The 17,991-nt window shown below is 34.7% G+C and overlaps 1 protein-coding gene across 1 annotated transcript in view; it reads right to left on the bottom strand.

Annotated features, from left to right (window-relative positions):
• The window catches only part of Fife (regulating synaptic membrane exocytosis protein fife), a 1,049,884-nt gene that overhangs the window by 130,352 nt on the left and 901,541 nt on the right, over positions 1-17,991 (bottom strand). The window lies entirely within an intron of this gene.

Genomic DNA, 17,991 nt, shown 5'->3' with positions numbered 1-17,991 from the left:
CCAGAGCACGATAGACTGGTAACTAAGACTTTCGTGGTTCGAATCCTGTCTGGGAAGGAACGTTTTTTTGTTTTTTTTTGTTCCTTATCCAAATTTATCCCCAATACTTTTCGACTGCTGGTAAAATTTATGTTATGGGAATAATAAGTTAATTAAGTAGTAAAATATCGCTGCAATCGAAAAGTATTGGCAATAAATTTGAATAAGGAACAAAAAAAGTTTCCTTCCCAGGCAGGATTCGAATCACGAAGGTCTTAGTTACCAGTCTATCGTGCTCTGAGTTAACAAGGCTCTGAAATCAGCTACAAGGGTCGATCCGGTTTTTTTTTTGCCACTACTGTACATACTTTTATGTGATGTGAGCTTTCTTAAATATGAGACTCTCTTTAATGAAAATTATGACACTTCCCGACATTTAAATTACCAGAAAAACTTAATGCAGACTCTTCCATCTCTCTATCTTTAATAGAAATCATAAATTTTGAGGAACATTGCTGGATTCACATTACAGTGTAGTTTGACGTTTTTATTTTTGGAATTGAGTTTCTCTTTAATCCAAGAAAGCTTGTAGCAGGCTCTTTACAAGTTGCACGATAGATACTATAAATTGAAATTATTTTCAAACAAATGATACATTTCGACAATTACTGCAGGTTGCTCAATTCTGAAAATTATAGTAGTAGTATTAGTAGTATTTATTTATTTAACCTGGTAGAGATAAGACCATCAGGCCTTCTCTGCCCCTCTACCAGGGAAAACTATATTGGATCATCGAATACTGAAAAGACCCAAATCCACATTTTTTTTAGATTTTAACGTTTTGTTGCATATTATAGACCGTGATGTTACGCACTTATTCCTAATGAAAAAAGCACTACAAATCCACCCAAAAAGTTCGAGTTTCGTAATTTTGTCTATTATACTTCATGATGCTAGACACCTATTTCATATCTATTCCTGTATCAAAATAAACCAACTCCATATACGAGAATCGCGATTATAGATTGAATATACTAATATATAATATTTTGCGTTCAAAGATAGCGCCACAGATATCTTAATTCATTAATTGATGCAATATCAGAGACTTCTGGTATCGATTATGCAATCTATCAGAGGAAAATAAATAATAAAATAAAAATAAAACCTTCTGAAAATTTTTCTACCATGGAGTTGGATTCTTTCCATATTGGATGAATCAATTAATAGAATGATCTACAGAAAACTTTTCAATGTGGTATGAAGATTTCTGAAGTTTTAGTTTCTCATATATAAAATAATGAATTTTAAGATAAACATTTCTGGATATTAAAATTAGCAAAAAACTTATGATTTATAACCCAAATGGTGTTCTTTGAGTCTCTGCAAATTAGATGAAGAATTTTGTAAAACGTCGCGACAAGTATATTTCTGATTGATTAAATTAACATAATAAAATAAATAAACAAGTAGATAGACAGACAGACAGACAGACAGACAGACAGATAGATAGACAGACAGACAGACAGATAGACAGACAGATAGATAGATAGATAGATAGATAGATAGATAGATAGATAGATAGATAGATAGATAGATATAGATAGATACATAGATAGATAGATACATAGATAGATAGACAGACAGACAGACAGACAGACAGACAGACAGACAGACAGACAGACAGACAGACAGACAGACAGACAGATAGATAGATAGATAGATAGATAGATAGATAGATAGATAGATAGATAGATAGATAGATAGATAACTGAATAAATAAATTAATAGAAAAATAGATGGACAGACAGACAGACAGATCTATAGATAGATAGAGATTAAATAAGTAAATTAATAATAACGTGAACCGATGTTATTTAAATCAGATCTAAAGGCTTTCGATCATAACAGCTCAAGCGTGTTCATAAACTTGTGCACTGGCGTTCAAAGATACATACTAAATGATAGTGATCGATAAATTTGACCGTGTAAGTTGTGCCTTCTTTAATTATTACTTTTATGAATAGATGGCGGAGGTATCAGTCTGTGTAGCCCATAGTATATAAATGCATCGGAATTATAGAATACAAATTTCATCCTTCTCTAATTATTGGAAAAAAAAAAAAAAAAAACACTAGCTATAGCGGGAAACCGCTGGTACTGTCAGTTATGAGGATAATTTATACTTAATCTACATCATAATATTTCCCAATGCGTTTTTACCCGTTCCAATATTAGTGTCACCTATTGGGAACTAGCGGAACTATTTCAAAATTGGTCAATTTGACTTATCCAGTGATTAGAAAGTTCTGAGGATCAGAAAAAGTGGGGTAGATATCTTTGACCGTTAGTGTACATGAGACTAAATGAGGGAATTGTGAATTTCTCTGCACATAAACATGAAGACTAATTAATAAACAACAACAACAACGTTCCAACACCCTGTGGCGTTCATGTGTGAAATCTTCCGGTACATAGTTGCAGTTTTGAAACGGTTTATATACACTCTGGGCGGAACAAATTACGGCTCTCACTTCATGAGTGGATTTGATGTTGGTATAAAACATACGCTGTATTTGTAAACACTCCCAGATGAGTAGAAAAACCTGTCCGCGTCGTGTGGCTTTGTTTTGTTACATCCCACATCATTTAGCGAACTCCAGTGGATACAAAAAGCACTACAAGATGATGGAAGTGTGCCTTCACATACAGGTGTTCAGCATAAACATTTCCTTTTTCAGACTGTATATAAAAGCAGCTGCAATCGCTAAAATCTTCCTACATTTGCCTACACAGCCACTTTATCTTGGTGGAGATATCTAGAATGTACGAGTACGTAATAAATTTTATGCTATAAATATGGAGAAAAAATTTAACCAGACAAATAATTACATTTATTCATAATTTAGCTTTTAGAGTTGCTTTGACTGCGATGTCATATCGCGACCATCTGATTCAATAATACCACAGTCTAGTATATACACTCGCGAAGCTCAATACGTAGTAAATATGCAAACATTAGATAGTTGCTCACCACTAGGATCGCTAGTATCGCCTCATTACAGGCAATGCAAAATAGTACCGTCACAGTCTATTGTTTCTAGCACCCTCAAAACTCAAGCTTCGTGACTGTATATAGTAGTCTGTGATAATACATTGTGGATACATAGAATTCTATTTTGTTGCCATCTGTTGGCAATTGTGTACAACTATTGGCTCTTGTCCCCTGAATTAAAATTTGTAACGATATCAGCGGCTACTGAACACGCTCACCATTCAAGAAAAAATTATTAACGTCTTTTAGAGTAGACATAACGTAAGTTGGTATTATTACAAAAATATATTTCTCGACAAAAGACTCACTTTTCGTTTCTTTTCTCAATCCCACTATCAGGAACTGGAATGCTTTACCTGCAGACTTACTAAAGGCTTTACCAATAACCAAAAATGTATTTCAAAATAGGCTTAAGGACTTTACTAATAGACGGTAGTATATTATACACACTATTTAAAGGGTGTAATTTATATTTGTTATTGAAGTGTTGTATCAGTGAAGAAGTGTGTTGTGTCAGTGAAGTGTGAAGTGTGTTATGTCAGTGAAGTGTGAAGTGTGTTGTGTCAGTGAAGTGTGTTTCTGTCAGTGAAGCTTTATAGTTTATAGTGGCAGTGCAAAGTATTTGAACAGTGAAATGTTTTTGAAGTGTTAGTGAAATCAGGATAGAATCAGTGAAATGTGTCGTAGTTCCAGTGCAGTGAGTGAGATGTCAGTGAACTGAGTGTAGTGCTGAAAGGTACTTGTGCAGGTATCAACATATCATACTCGTGGGTTTTAGTTCGAACTTAGGGTTAAGATCAAATTAGATTTACTTTAAATGTTATTTTAAGTGATCATGCTTCATTTAATTTAGGATCCTCCCTGTTATTGTTATTATTATTATTATTAGGCTATTATTAATTTATTATTAATTGTATATTTTATTAATAATGTGTTTATTATTGTCATTATTAAGTGTAATGAGTTACCACTGCCACCGGGTATATACCCATTTGCAGTGTGAATAAATACATACACATACACATACACACTTCCCGTTTACACATTCTTTATATCAGAGACAAGGCTTTGCAACTCTAAACATTCTTCAAAACCGATACTTCTATTAAAATTAAAACGACATTATATAAAGTAAAATGGTATGAATTTCGTAATACGCATAGTTACCAAATTATAGCAGTTTACAATTACGGAATATTTCAGTGGGCACAGTGTATATTATTTCGATCGAAACTCGGATATGCATTTGTAGCCTAGAATTCTATTACAACTGATTCAATGTGTTTGGACATTTGAACGGAACGTGTAATACTTCCACGAAATGTTGAATTAACACTGCCATGTACAGTAGTGGCAAAAAAAAAAAAACGGAACGACTCTTGTAGCTGATTTCAGAGCCTTGTTCACTCCAGAGCACGATAGACTGGTAACTAAGACTTTCGTGGTTCGAATCCTGTCTGGAAAGAAACTTCTTTTGTTCCTTGTTCAAATTTATTCCCAATACTTTTCGATTGCTGGTAAAATTCATGTTCTGGGAATAATAAGTTAATTAAGTAGTAAAATATCGCTGCAATCGAAAAGTATTGGGAATAAATTTGAATAAGGAATAAAAAAAAAAGTGATCACCTGATGAGAATGGGCGAAGACAGATGGCCTAAACAAATTTACCAGTGGAAACCTCCAGGAAGAAGAGGACCAAAAAGAACTTGGGACAACGAAGTAATGGAGGTCATGCACAAGAGGGGGTTGAGGACTGAAGACACACAAGACAGAAGGCTTTGGAGGATTGGCACAGGAAGACGGCAGTAGCTGTAGAATCCTGAATATATATATATATATATATATATATATATATATATATATATATATATATATATATATATAACAAAAAAAGTTTCCTTCCCAGGCAGTATTCGAACCACGAAAGTCTTAGTTATCAGTCTATCGTGCTCTGGAGTGAACAAGGCTCTGAAATCAGGTACAAGGGTCGGTCCGGTTTTTTTGCCACTACTATACACGAAAATTTCTAACTCATTTCAAAATCTTATTCTGTTTGGGTATTCTTCCATATCTTGGAACTCGAAACGCAGTTAACAAAATTTCTGTATATCTACACAATGTTTCCGGTTTTAAAGAACGTCTCCACAGAATGTGTCCGTAATTTACTGAAAAATATGTCACGGCTCATCAAAAAGATGCATCATAACGAAAATAACATAATGGACAGTTTATAAAAAATGTAGTTAATCTATTCTTTGATTTTGGGATTTATTTACCCAGTCCCTCTGTGGATTCACACTTCCTCTATCGAAAGAAAATTTCTGTAGTTAATTCTGCTTGAAATTTGTTTTGGCAACAGGTAATAAATCTGCAATGAATCACGCTGGAACAGACAGTATGACACATGGGGCTGCAATATGACACTCCGATACAAGTACCTGTACTGGGGTTGTTTTATTTGTGCAGCTTATATAATCCACTTACAGAGCCTGGTTAATGACATTGGTGGTAATAAATAGGATGCATCACGAGTTGTGACTTTGTAGGGATTAATACTGAAGTCCCGTGATCAGTTAAATTGCACGTCATAGCACTCACGTCACATTAGGAGATTTTGACGGTTTGCTGTGCAGGTCTACAATAAATCGAAACAGCGAAACATAAAGCCAATGGATCACAAAATATAATTAAAATTAAGAGTAGTTATATTTGATGTAACAATAATGATAGCATTAAAGCAGAGTAGCACTGCAATAAACAACAGTAGCGCCACTAGTTATTCACATTAAATAAATTATCGTTACGAAAGTAACACATTTTTTCTAAATATACAGTATGTTCTAAGCATTTGGTATTAATTCGACTCCTTAATCAGGTTTTTTTACTAATGGCGAGTACTTGTTTGTCATTCACCTATATGAAGCTAGTTGTGCACACCAATTTACCGACAGAGTGCGCCATATGTGGCTGATTTACGCTCCATTCGCGATGAGATGTGGAGATTTGTTGGGATGCCACAGGGAAACCGGAGCTCCCAGAGAAAATCCATGTATTACCTTGATCACGGACTTGCAAACACAAATGATAAATTCGGGATACACTAAAGGTGGGGTGTGACAACATTTTGCCGTCACATTTCCGAACTGTAACAGCTCCAGAAATAATCGCTGTGACATAATATCGATTTTGTTATACAGAGTGCGTTAGAAAGAACGGATGGATTTCAAAGTATCGATACCCAGCGAGGGAAGGGATAGAGTGAAGGAGACCATGACTGTTGGTTCAGCGAGAGAATGCAGTTTCAGTTGAGAACATGGTGTTGGTCTGGTGTACAACGTGCTTTCATCGCAGAGACATTTTTGAAAAATGAAGAGTCTGTCATCGCCACTCAGGACTCATTTCGACATTGGACGTCACGCTAGGATTCCAACTCGGAATACAATTTTGCGGTGGGTGGCTTCATTTCGTACCACAGGTTCAACATTAAAGAAGAAATCACCTGGACGAACACGGAGCGCCTGTACACCTGCAAATGTGGAGACAGACAGTAGGTTGTCCGGCCGCCTCAACCATCAGCCCGCAAACATGCTATTGCACTGAGATTGTCAGAGGTTACGGTAAGATCTCGCGCCCTGAGAGTTCTTTCTTTGGGAGCATTTGAAGGTGCAAGTAACCACATACACAGGACGAACTGAAGACGGCGACTCGTGAAGAAATCGCGGCAATCCCACCAAGTATGACTGTGAAAGTGACGGCGAACTTCAGAAAACGCCTCGATGCCTGTATCGAAAGCCAAGGACATCATATGAATGATGATGTATACCATAAATAAACTGCATGTATTGGTGAATCTGTTGATAACAAATTTTGGATTTGATGAATCCTTACAATTTTCTTGCCCTGTGAAATCCATCCGTTCTTTCTGACGCACCCTATAGTTGATTTTTGTGTTCGGATGATTATTGATGATTATAAATGTTCCTCATCACGACTGATATTTATCCTCTGTAAATTGAATTTATATACCGGTGCCGTTTCTCATATCAACAATAGTGAGTAGCGCGACTAGTATACTAGAAACAAAACTGTTATCGTGATGTGTGGGTGCGTTTAATTGTCCAAGAAGAATATAGCGAGTGCATAGCTTCAATGTCAAAGAGTTACCGACGTTAACATCTAGAATGGAATAATAGTTAATTAGATCACAGTTATGTTGTCCTTCAAGTTTATCATCTGACTTGCTGTTGTCTGGACTCTGATGCTGTCATATAAGTATACGTACATAGTCAAGTCACATATTGGCCGGAGATTTCTTCGAGCTGTGATTTTGGAACTACAGCCACAGTCAGAACCAGTGACAAACCTATCACAGCGACAAAATCACAGCTTTGGGACACTGCCTTAATACAATTTTTCAGAATTTATAAATTAAACATTTGGTTTATGAAATATAACCTAAGATATGAAAACTCTTCTCTGCTATAGTTTAACCTCTTCAGTCCTGAATTTATATTAAACAAAAATAAAAAGAAAAAAAACTGGTCACATAATCATTCTGGGGATCCAAAATTCCCAAACCAAGTTTTCACAGAAAATAAAAATTTGGGGACAATTTTGACCCCTGAGGCCCAAAAATTTTAAATTTTATTTTTAATTCAGGTATAGAAATGTTTCAAAAATAATATTCTCCATTTCTATCACATTGAATTTTTCAAAATATTTAAAAGTATCGAAGACATTCCAAAAAATAAACAATGTACACTATAATGTACATCAGGCCTGAAGGGTTATGTGTCGTGAGAAAACTGCATCAGTAATGGTCTTAATCTAACTGGGTGAATTATTCATCGTCAAAGTGAATTCCTCTTGAAGAAATTTGTACGAAGCACAATTCAAAATATAATTTCACTCACTGATTTCGACTATACAACGTCGCAACACTACACTGAAGACGCACTGGCTGGCGGCAGCCCCAATCCTACAAAGTAGTGCATTGATTTGTGTAAACTGATGAAATATCACAAACATCAACTTTATTTATGAGACAACATAGGAACGTGCATAATACCGTATCAACAAGCAAAGCCCTCTTAAAACGTCCGTCACGGAATTTTGTTTCACAACGTTCAACACGTGCCCTACCTAAAGAACTTTCACTTCAAAATGTGACAAAAATAAAATACGAATGGTGGAAATACATAAAAAATTTTAAGAGAAAGAGGAGGAAAGAAGAGATCGGAGGAAAAGAAGAAATTGAAGGAAAGAGAAAATTAGACAAAAGAAAAAAGAAAGGAAACAAACAGAGAAATAATGACGAGCGAGAAATGAAGCTGAGAAACTAGGAAAATTTACAAACCAATGAAGTGCTGAGAAACGATAAAGTAATTACAAATAATAATACTGATTTAAATTATGTAATTTAATAATAAAGTTAGGTAATTTTGGTATATTCTTTCACTATGGACACAACACTGATGCCACACTGCAGTACAACATCACAAACTGAACATTATTCTGAAGTAGGAAAATTGTACCTATAATTTATTCTATGCTTAGAAACAATTAAAAATATTGTGAATCAAATACACATTACAATACTTTCGTCATGATTATGGGTTTTTTATCTGAGAAAACGTCTTCCAAGATATTAAATACTATTATCACCATTGGCTACTTCATAGTAGTCGTGTAATATTCAGTGAGGTAGGCGAGACCTCATATATAATGAATATGTGATGTATTAAATACTATAATGTTAATTACCTTCCTTTGCGCTCTGGAAAATGTTGGGAATACAAAGACAAATATTATGTAGTTTGTATGTGTCTTTTGTGTGTTTTAGTGACTAAGTCTGTATCTGTTATGTTGGTAATGACATACTTTACTTAGATTTTTACATTGGCTGAGCAAATTGTCATGCAGCCGATTCAAAGTATTTATTACGAAAATTCATTGGCTAAAGTTCAGTGTTCAATTTCACGAAATTAGTAGTCATAAATATTGAAGGGAATATTACGAGGCATATCATGAAGGGTATAAAATTGTTATTGTTGAATTTATACAAGAAATTTTACAAAAACTGTACAAGAACTTCTTACAAGCAAACATTCTCATGGGGACAAATAAAAGAGTCATTTTTTCCTTCCACTATGTTAATTAATGTCAAAAGAAGTGTTTATACAAATTTTGGTCACTCGAGCGCAATTACAAGGGCCGACCAGAAAAAAAAAGTTTCTCTGTGACCGTTTACAAAAGGAAAACACAATTTCATGGGGAGATTTATTGGAACAGATACAGCAATTGCTGAGCTGTTTTTCAACACATTCCCCACCGGAACTGAGACATTTGTTATATCAAGGAATCAACTTTTGTATCCCTGTGTCGTAGAAATCTGCCGCCTGGGATCGGAACCAATGTGTGACAGCCGTCTGCATCTCTCTGTTGATCCCATGGTATGACAAATATCTCAATTGTAGTGGGGGAATATGTTAAAAATAGCTCAATCGGACGGATTTAGGCAATAATAGACCAACCGACAATTTGAAAGAAATGAGATATTTGCACAAATCTGTTGATGGCAGGCTAATTTAACTCGGAAAATATCAACAATGCGATATCTGAATTTTGCTGCTATTTATAAGCAAAAATTCGTTTATTGCTTAAAATTCATTTATATATTTTTCTTTGAAATATTAATTCAACTGCCGGTCTCTTATTAAAAATTGGTTAGCTTTTTTTTTTGGTATTATTTGTGTTATTTTTTTTGTAATAGTATGAATGTTATAATACTTCATGCATAAAATGTTTTATAAAAAACAGATTTATTTCAATGGCGCTTGGTCTCTTATTACGTAACTCCTTCCAATTGTTGTATCTGGTCCAATAATTTTTTCCAATGAAATTGTGTTTTGTATCTGTAAACGGTCCCAGGGAAACTTATTTTTACGGCCCTCGTAATTGCGCTAGAGAGGTCAAAATTTGTATAAGCACTTATTTTGACATTATTAACATGGTGGAAGAAAAAAATAACTCTTTATCTGCCTACATGAGAATGTTTTCTTCTTAGCTAAATTGAATCTAAAATCCTATGTAAAATTACAAAGGTATGTACACACGAAACTTGAGAAACTAAAAGAAAGTTATAAGTGTGATGTTTCTTTGTTCTATACGACCAACCATAGCAACAATATTGTGACAGCAGAATGTTATCGTACTCACAGATGTCGTGTTTCCCAACAATATCCGTTGCGGCGAACAATTACATTTAATTAAAACAGATGACTAATTTTGTTAATTACTTTTAATGTATTCAATATTGTTCTAAAATATTACTTTAATTTTTGTTTGTTATGTATGAACCTCATCAGAGGAACACAACAAAGACTGATGATATAGTTAAGAATCCTAATAATTGGGAGGCATATTATTTGTAAAAGCTTTTCTAAAAATAAAGCAGTTACGTAGTTCTACTTATTCCATTCAAGCAACATACAGTGCATCATGTAGCTGATTTGTGGTTAAGCAAAAACAACATTTTTTAAAGCTGATAGCATGGTTATTGCTCCTTAATACTGATATACTATGATACATGAAGGCGGGAAATTATTTTCACAAACCAAAGTGGCACGGATTTGAGTTAATAATCTGTCTAAGAATACAATTTTCTATAATATTTTGGAGTGTTAAGTGTGGAATGTTAGCCTACTCATAACTTCTTAAATTTCTATTTTACAAAAAAAAAAAAAAAAAAAAAAAGAAAAAAGACTAACTTCATAATTTCTTTACTGTGCTAACATTAGGAAATTACCTGATGACTACAGTTTCGAAGTGATATGCTTCATTGTCTGAACCCTAGTGAAGGTCCCGCGCTACCTTTTAGTTTCCTGTTGTGAATTTAGTTGTAGTATTTATTTATTTAACCTGGTAGAGATAAGGCCATCAGGCCTTCTCTGCCCCTCTACCAGTGGATTACAACTATAATATGAACAATAAAATTACAATTAATATTAAATTTACAATTACAATTACAATAAAAATTAAAGTACGAAAAGATTACCTGATTAATGAAAGCTAGACATTTTATCATATAAGTTAAGAACAAAGAATATTTTTGTATTTACTGAATTACAAATTAAACCTAGAATAACAAAATTCTATATTGATGAAATTACCATATATTGAGATATTTTGTGATAGATTAAGATAACTATTTACAAGAAACCATGTCTGAACGAGTCTCAATTACTGACCAAGTGCCTAGTAAATTTGCGTTTGAATTCAATTTTATTTCGACAGTCCCTGATGCTAGCAGGTAACGAATTCCAGAGTCTTGGCAGGGCTATTGTGAAAGAGGATGAGTATGAGGAGGTGCGATGGGATGGTATTGTTAGTATTGTTTCATGGCGAGAGCGTGTGTTCAGATTGTGGTGGGAAGAAAGATAAGTGAAGCGAGACGACAGGTACGAAGGAATAGAGGAGTTCAAGATTTCGAAGAGAAGGAGAAGTGAATGTAAATTTCTTTTCTTATCTAGTTTAAACCAACCTATTGTTTCTATTGTTGTGGTGGGGTGTGTTCATGTTTGTGTCATCCCACCACAACAGGAAACCAGAAGGTAGAGCGGGATCTTCAGTAGGGTTCAGACAATGAAGAATATCACTTCGCAACTAGTCAGCCAGGTAATTTCCTAATGTTAATACAGTAAATACATTATAAAGTTAATCATTGATTATATAAATGTATATAGAACAATGAAGAAAAAAAGTTTTAGGCATATGCAAAAGCTGTTGAAGATAAACCATAAAATATAATACCAGAGTTAAAAAAGAAGTTAGATATTCAGACATACGAAGTGTGACAGTAAACTTTAGTTTTTTAAATGGCATCCTATTTTAAGATTTACATATTCCGAATCTCCGTTAAATTTTACATATGAATGCGTAGGAATTTTATCCATTCACCCTTTTCGTATCTTTGAACTATTTATTAAACTTGTATCATAAACTTTAAACTTGAGACAAACAAGTATGTAAAATCATGTTGAGTAAGCCATAAAACTAAACAAAACACTATCGCTAACCAAACTTTACAACAGATGCTCAAAATGAGAATCATTCACAGCGAAACAATGTCGCAGTTTATCACGAAAATAGCCCGTTTCCATTCTGACAGTTAGTGATAGTGTTTTATTTAGTTTTATGGTCTACTCAACATGATTTTACAAAATTTTTTTAAATTGATTATTTAACGACGCTGTGTCAAATATTAGGTTAGTTAGCGTCGATGAGATTGGTGATAGCGAGATGGTATTTTGGCGAGATGAGGCCGAGGATTCGCCATAGCTTACCTGGCATTCATCTTACGGTTGGGAAAAACCTCGGAAAAAACCCAACCAGTAATCAGCCCAAGCGGGGATCGAAGCCGCGCCCGAGCGCAACTTCAGACCGGCAGGCAAGCACCTGAACCGACAGAGCCACGCTGGTGGCGTTTACATACTTGTTTGTTTCAAGTTTGAAGTCCATAAAATAAGTTGAATAAATGGCTAAAAGATACGAAACGGGTGAGTGGGTAGAATTTTTATGCATTCATAAGTAAAATTTAATGAATATTCGGAATATGTAAATCTTAAAATAGGGTGCCGTTAAGAAATAAAGTTTACTGTCACACCCTGTAGGCTATGTCTGAATAATTTTTTCGAACACTGATATATTGTGGGGTTTATCTCCAACAGTTTTCCTATAAAACCTTTTGTTTGTAAAATTAAAACTTTAGACGTTATGAATAATATTCCATACTTAATTAACACTCTATATAATTAAAATTGAATGACTTTATAAGTGATGTGTTTATTTATAAATAAATGGAGTCATTTTGATAGCGTGTGTGATTAATGAAAGTTAAATACTGTGTGTCATTTTTAAGTGTGTTTCATATTCAAAATGGAGAGTTTAAAAACAAAATTTATATTGAAAATACTCACAGTACTGTCTATGTGATTTAAGGCTATTCCTAAATCCATTTTAACAATTCTATAATAGGTATCTCCTGATTTGTAGCGGCATAGTCCATATAGGTACTAAATGAACAATTTATATCCCGTCCGTAAAGTGACAGCTTTACCCATCGGCAACCGCGTTCCCACATGCAGGCTACGAAGACAGCGCTGTATCGGTTGTTCGACAAACCAGAAACTACTAATGTTGAATATTATTAATTATAAAATGGTAAAATATATATACCCACAAAACTGTTAGTCTAGTCTCGTCTTATGTTTCACGTACGACACGGGATCGCTTTCCGGGCGAGAGATAATTTGCTCACCAAGTGTTTCATTTTATGCTGATAAATGATAAGAAAAATTGTGGAATTACGCTAGAAAGAACTGCAAAATGATCACTTCGTTTATTGTATGTTTTCAATGTGAATAGGCATAAAAACTTGAAATATTTTCCGAACGAATTTGTTATATGCAATTAAATCCAAACAATTTAATTTAATTGTGGAAGACATTCGGCAGAATAATCACTATTTTGTTTAATTCATGTTGTCTTTGAACAAATTATACAGGGTGGCCAATATAAAGTGTTACAAGTTAATATCTCTTAAATGAATAGATAAAACCGAATGCTTTGTCTTCTAAATTTTATTGGAGGAAGAGGGATTCCAAACTATGATATGGGCAACATTTATCTGGGGCCCCTTTAGGTGGCGCCAGGGTGAATCTTCAGATTTTTAAATGAAACCATGGAATTTTTTTTAAATATTTTTATTCCCTTCAATAAACTAAGCAACTTTTATTGAAACATTTCTTTTAATAAATTATTGAGCAGTTACAGGATGTTTTCAATGAAGTAAATAGTAGTAGAAAATATTAAAAAATGAATTTATTTATTTTAGTAGGTTATTTTACGACGCTGTATCAACATCTAGGTTATTTAGCATCTGAATGATATGAAGGTGATAATGCCGGTGAAATGAATCCGGGGTCCAACACCGAAAGTTACCCAGCATTTGCTCATATTGGGTTGAGGGAAAACTCCGGAAAAAAAACCTCAACCAGGTAACTTGTTCCGACCGGGAATCGAACCCGGGCCACCTGGTTTCGCGGCCAGACGCGCTAACCGTTACTTCACAGGTGTGGACTTTAAAAAATGAATAATGAAATCAATAAATACCAAGGTAGTTACTTTTCATTATGTCATTAAGTGCTCAAAGTAGCCTCCATTAATATCTAAGCACTTGGTGATACCTGTGGAAAGGTTTTCTCTAACTTTTAACAACATACAGGGGCTAACAGCGCGACAACCTTCACTTATTCGACGTGTCATATCCTCTTTTGTTGTAAGTGGTGTAGACATGGCATTTTGTTTTACGTAACCCCCAAAAAATAATCCAATGGTGTTATATCAGGTGAGCGAGGTGGCCATGCAACAGGTCCAGCAGGTCCAATCCACCTGTCAACAAATTTCTCATTTAATAATTCACGTGTACATATTGCAAAATATGGTGGTGCGCCATCTTGCTGATATCACATTTCTCTTCTCGAATTCAAGGGAATGTTTTTTCAAGAGGGGAGGTAATTCATGGTTGAGAAAATGGCAATAACTGTGCCTTCAAAGAAGTACGGACCGATGACAAAGTTACCAAGAATTCCACACCAAACATTCAGTGACCAACGATGCTGAAAAGGCACAATTCTCATCCATTGGGGGTTTTTAGGTGCTCAATAATGCATATTATGCCTATTAACATGTCCAGTGTTTGAGAATATCGCTCCATCTGAAAATAATACGTTTGCCAAGAACGAACCATTCTCTGCAATAGCATTATACGCAGCCACTCACAAAAACAATATCGAAGCTGAAAATCTCTTTGTGCGAAGTCTTGATGTATACACATATGGTAAGGATGGTGGTAATGGTAATGCTTCAGTATCCGCTGCACTGAAGTGCGGCTAATCCCACTGGCTTTGGCCAATTAACGTTGACTTATCTGTGGATTTACTTCTACGGCGACAAGAATATCGATAGCATTTTCATCATTCACTTTTGATTTCACCTTCAAGCGATTCTTGTTCTTTACACTTCCATTGTTACGCGGCGTGTATCCAGTCGTTTGAATTTCATTATGAGACATTTACATCCCATATCTTTCATTGAACACTACTGCTGCAATTCTATAGTTTCTCCTGCATTCACCTAGCACTAACATCATATTTACTTCCACATTATAAACTGCCATATTTCTGAATCTAGAAGAGACACACTAAACAATCAACATGGCCAGCCACATATTTTGAGAGTTGACGTGGCTTTGAAATCACAATACTGAAATAAATGGAACTGAAAATATTGAGGAAAGATTTACTAAGCGTTAAGATGTTAATCAAGGTTATTTTGAGCAATTAATAAAATTATGTAAAGTTATAGCATGGTTTATTATTATTTATCTGTATCGGATGTTTCGTTTCAAACACTCAATAACATTTCAGAATTTCAGTATAGAAAAAAAGTTTTAAACAAAAATTGCTTAATTTGTTTATAACAATCAAAATATCTAAAAGTTATATCATCATTCCATTTAAAATTCTGAAGTTATTCCCCTTGAGCCCCATTTTGGGGCACGCTGAAATGTTGTCCGTGGAACTACAGTATCATGAAGGCTCTCTCCTCCGAAAACTGTAGGAAAAGTCAGCATTTCGTTATATTGATCCATTTAAGAGATATTAGCTTGTAACAGTTTGTGTGGGCCACCCTGTATACAGTATTTTTAAACGGTACATAGAGATATAAGGTATTAATCACAAAACCAGTCATTCAATTTTTATCTTAAAAAAATATGTTATTATATATTTAGACGTCATAAATGTTGAAAAAGTGTTATTTAGCTTTCCCGACACCATGTCATAGAATTGCTTAAAGTACTCCATTGCTGATCACCAATTCTCAAACCACAGTTTCGCAAATCACTGTTTTCAACGTAATTTAAATTTAAATTTTTATAATTGTTATAATTAAAGACATGGATAACTAACATTTGTACTTAAATTTCAATTACAGAGTAACTGAATTTAGATCCATGAAATAATTATTTCTACGCAATTTGTAAGGTTTGTTATGTCATGTCATTAAACCCAATTCAAAATTTTCAATTCTCCATAGCCTGAAATTCAATGCCACAACATAAAACGTTGCCAACGTATCTCGTTTAAGGCTATGTCAATGTAATTCACATCTAGCAGTTCTCTGCTATGTAATCCAATTTAATATTTAATTTCTCACAGGCCTGGATCCTCAATGACCTCTTCACAACAAGTCCATGTGATTAACATTTATATAAAAACAATGCATATCAAGCTTACACACACCAACAGCTTTGAACAGCAAATCCTAACCAAAGAGGTCACTAAGGAATTTTGACCGCATGTGACAATCTTAGAATGAGGAGATGTTCAATTTTTTTTAGATGTGAATTAGATCAACATGGTCAGAAAGAGATTCAGTAAGATCCCAATAATGTAACGGCATTGATTTTTCGAGAAATTTATTAAATGTAATATTGGGGAAATGCGGTCGAGGATTTGACCCAAACAGTTACTATTACTATACCTGGTAAGGTTTATCTTGTCTCAGTAGCAATACAACCAAGTCCCTTCAAATGAGGGTTGTAAATTTTCAGGATTCCTTTGAAAATCTTGTTACTGTGCAGGCTACCGGAACTCAGTTTCTTGAAAGACAAGCTCAGTGACGAAACTACACAGTACGAAGAGAGATATTTTGTTACTTTATTTTGCGCTACAGAATGTATCAACTACTGCCCGTGTCTCACTTCCTGAGCTCTTTCTTTGCGGGGCGAGACGCAGAGGGAGCAAGTGGGAGGTCCTGGGTACCGCATGTGCCTACTACCCTACGTTCAACACATCGGCCTTTTTAGGATTCCTTTCGTCATCTATGGAGCAAGATCAGCCAACTGCGGAATCCTTGTAATATTTTATTATTATTTAATAATTAACAGACAAGTGAAAGCTAGTATCTCAATAATTCTGTTCAGTGGGACGAATGAATTTGCTTTTTAAGCCTATAATCTGGTTTTATGGCGGAAAGTTGTAGTCTCATTTCTACTGTACGTTTGCATTTTGTCTTTTCGGTATTTTGTTTTAGTGAACTCGTACGCAGAGAATCCAGTGATGAAAGTGATAAGTATTATTTTCAGTTTTAGATGTTCATTAAACATATTATTATTACGCATATTACTGGAATATTATTATTATTGTTATTATTATTATTATTATTATTATTATTATCGGTGGTTTCATGTTATTATTGATTCATATTTGCGTAACATTTATATATTTTTATAGTAACCACTAAGTATAAAACAGACACTGCAGCAACCAGTCGGCTAAGGCACTTGTCTATCGATCCAGAGTTGCACTCGGGTGCGGGTTCGATTTCCCGCTTGGGCTCATTACCTGGTTGGATTTTTTCCGATGTTTCCCCAACCGTAAGGTGAATGTCAGGTAATCTATGGCGAATCCCCGGCTTCATCTCGCCAAATACCATTTCGCTATCCCATCGATGCAAAATAACTTAGTAGTTGATACAATGTTCTTAAAAGATCAAGTAAAAAGTATGAAATAAAATTTAAAATCATATAGAGCTCACGGAACTCCGGAACATACTTTGAGAAATGCTGCTCTATGGTAATTCAGCATTTGAACAAAGAGTAGCCGAGTGTGTACATACATTTTCGGAAATCGCTATCAGAGATAATAGCGATAGTGGCAACCACGATTAGAGTATCCAGTATTAAAAACAGTAAAGACTCCTGGAATGACATAGGAGAATGTTTTCAGAACATGTAATATGCTACTGTGCCGCCACACGTGAAGGTCCGAGTAGGCCTAAGAGGCGTGGTTATAACCACTAGGGAGCTCTCGGCTCAGTACGTGAGACACGGG

Source organism: Periplaneta americana, chromosome 14, assembly GCF_040183065.1.
Source record: "Periplaneta americana isolate PAMFEO1 chromosome 14, P.americana_PAMFEO1_priV1, whole genome shotgun sequence".
In the NCBI taxonomy this organism is placed as follows: Eukaryota; Metazoa; Arthropoda; class Insecta; order Blattodea; family Blattidae; genus Periplaneta; species Periplaneta americana.
Note: the sequence above shows the minus strand (reverse complement) of the source record. Positions and strands in the feature narration are given on the sequence as shown.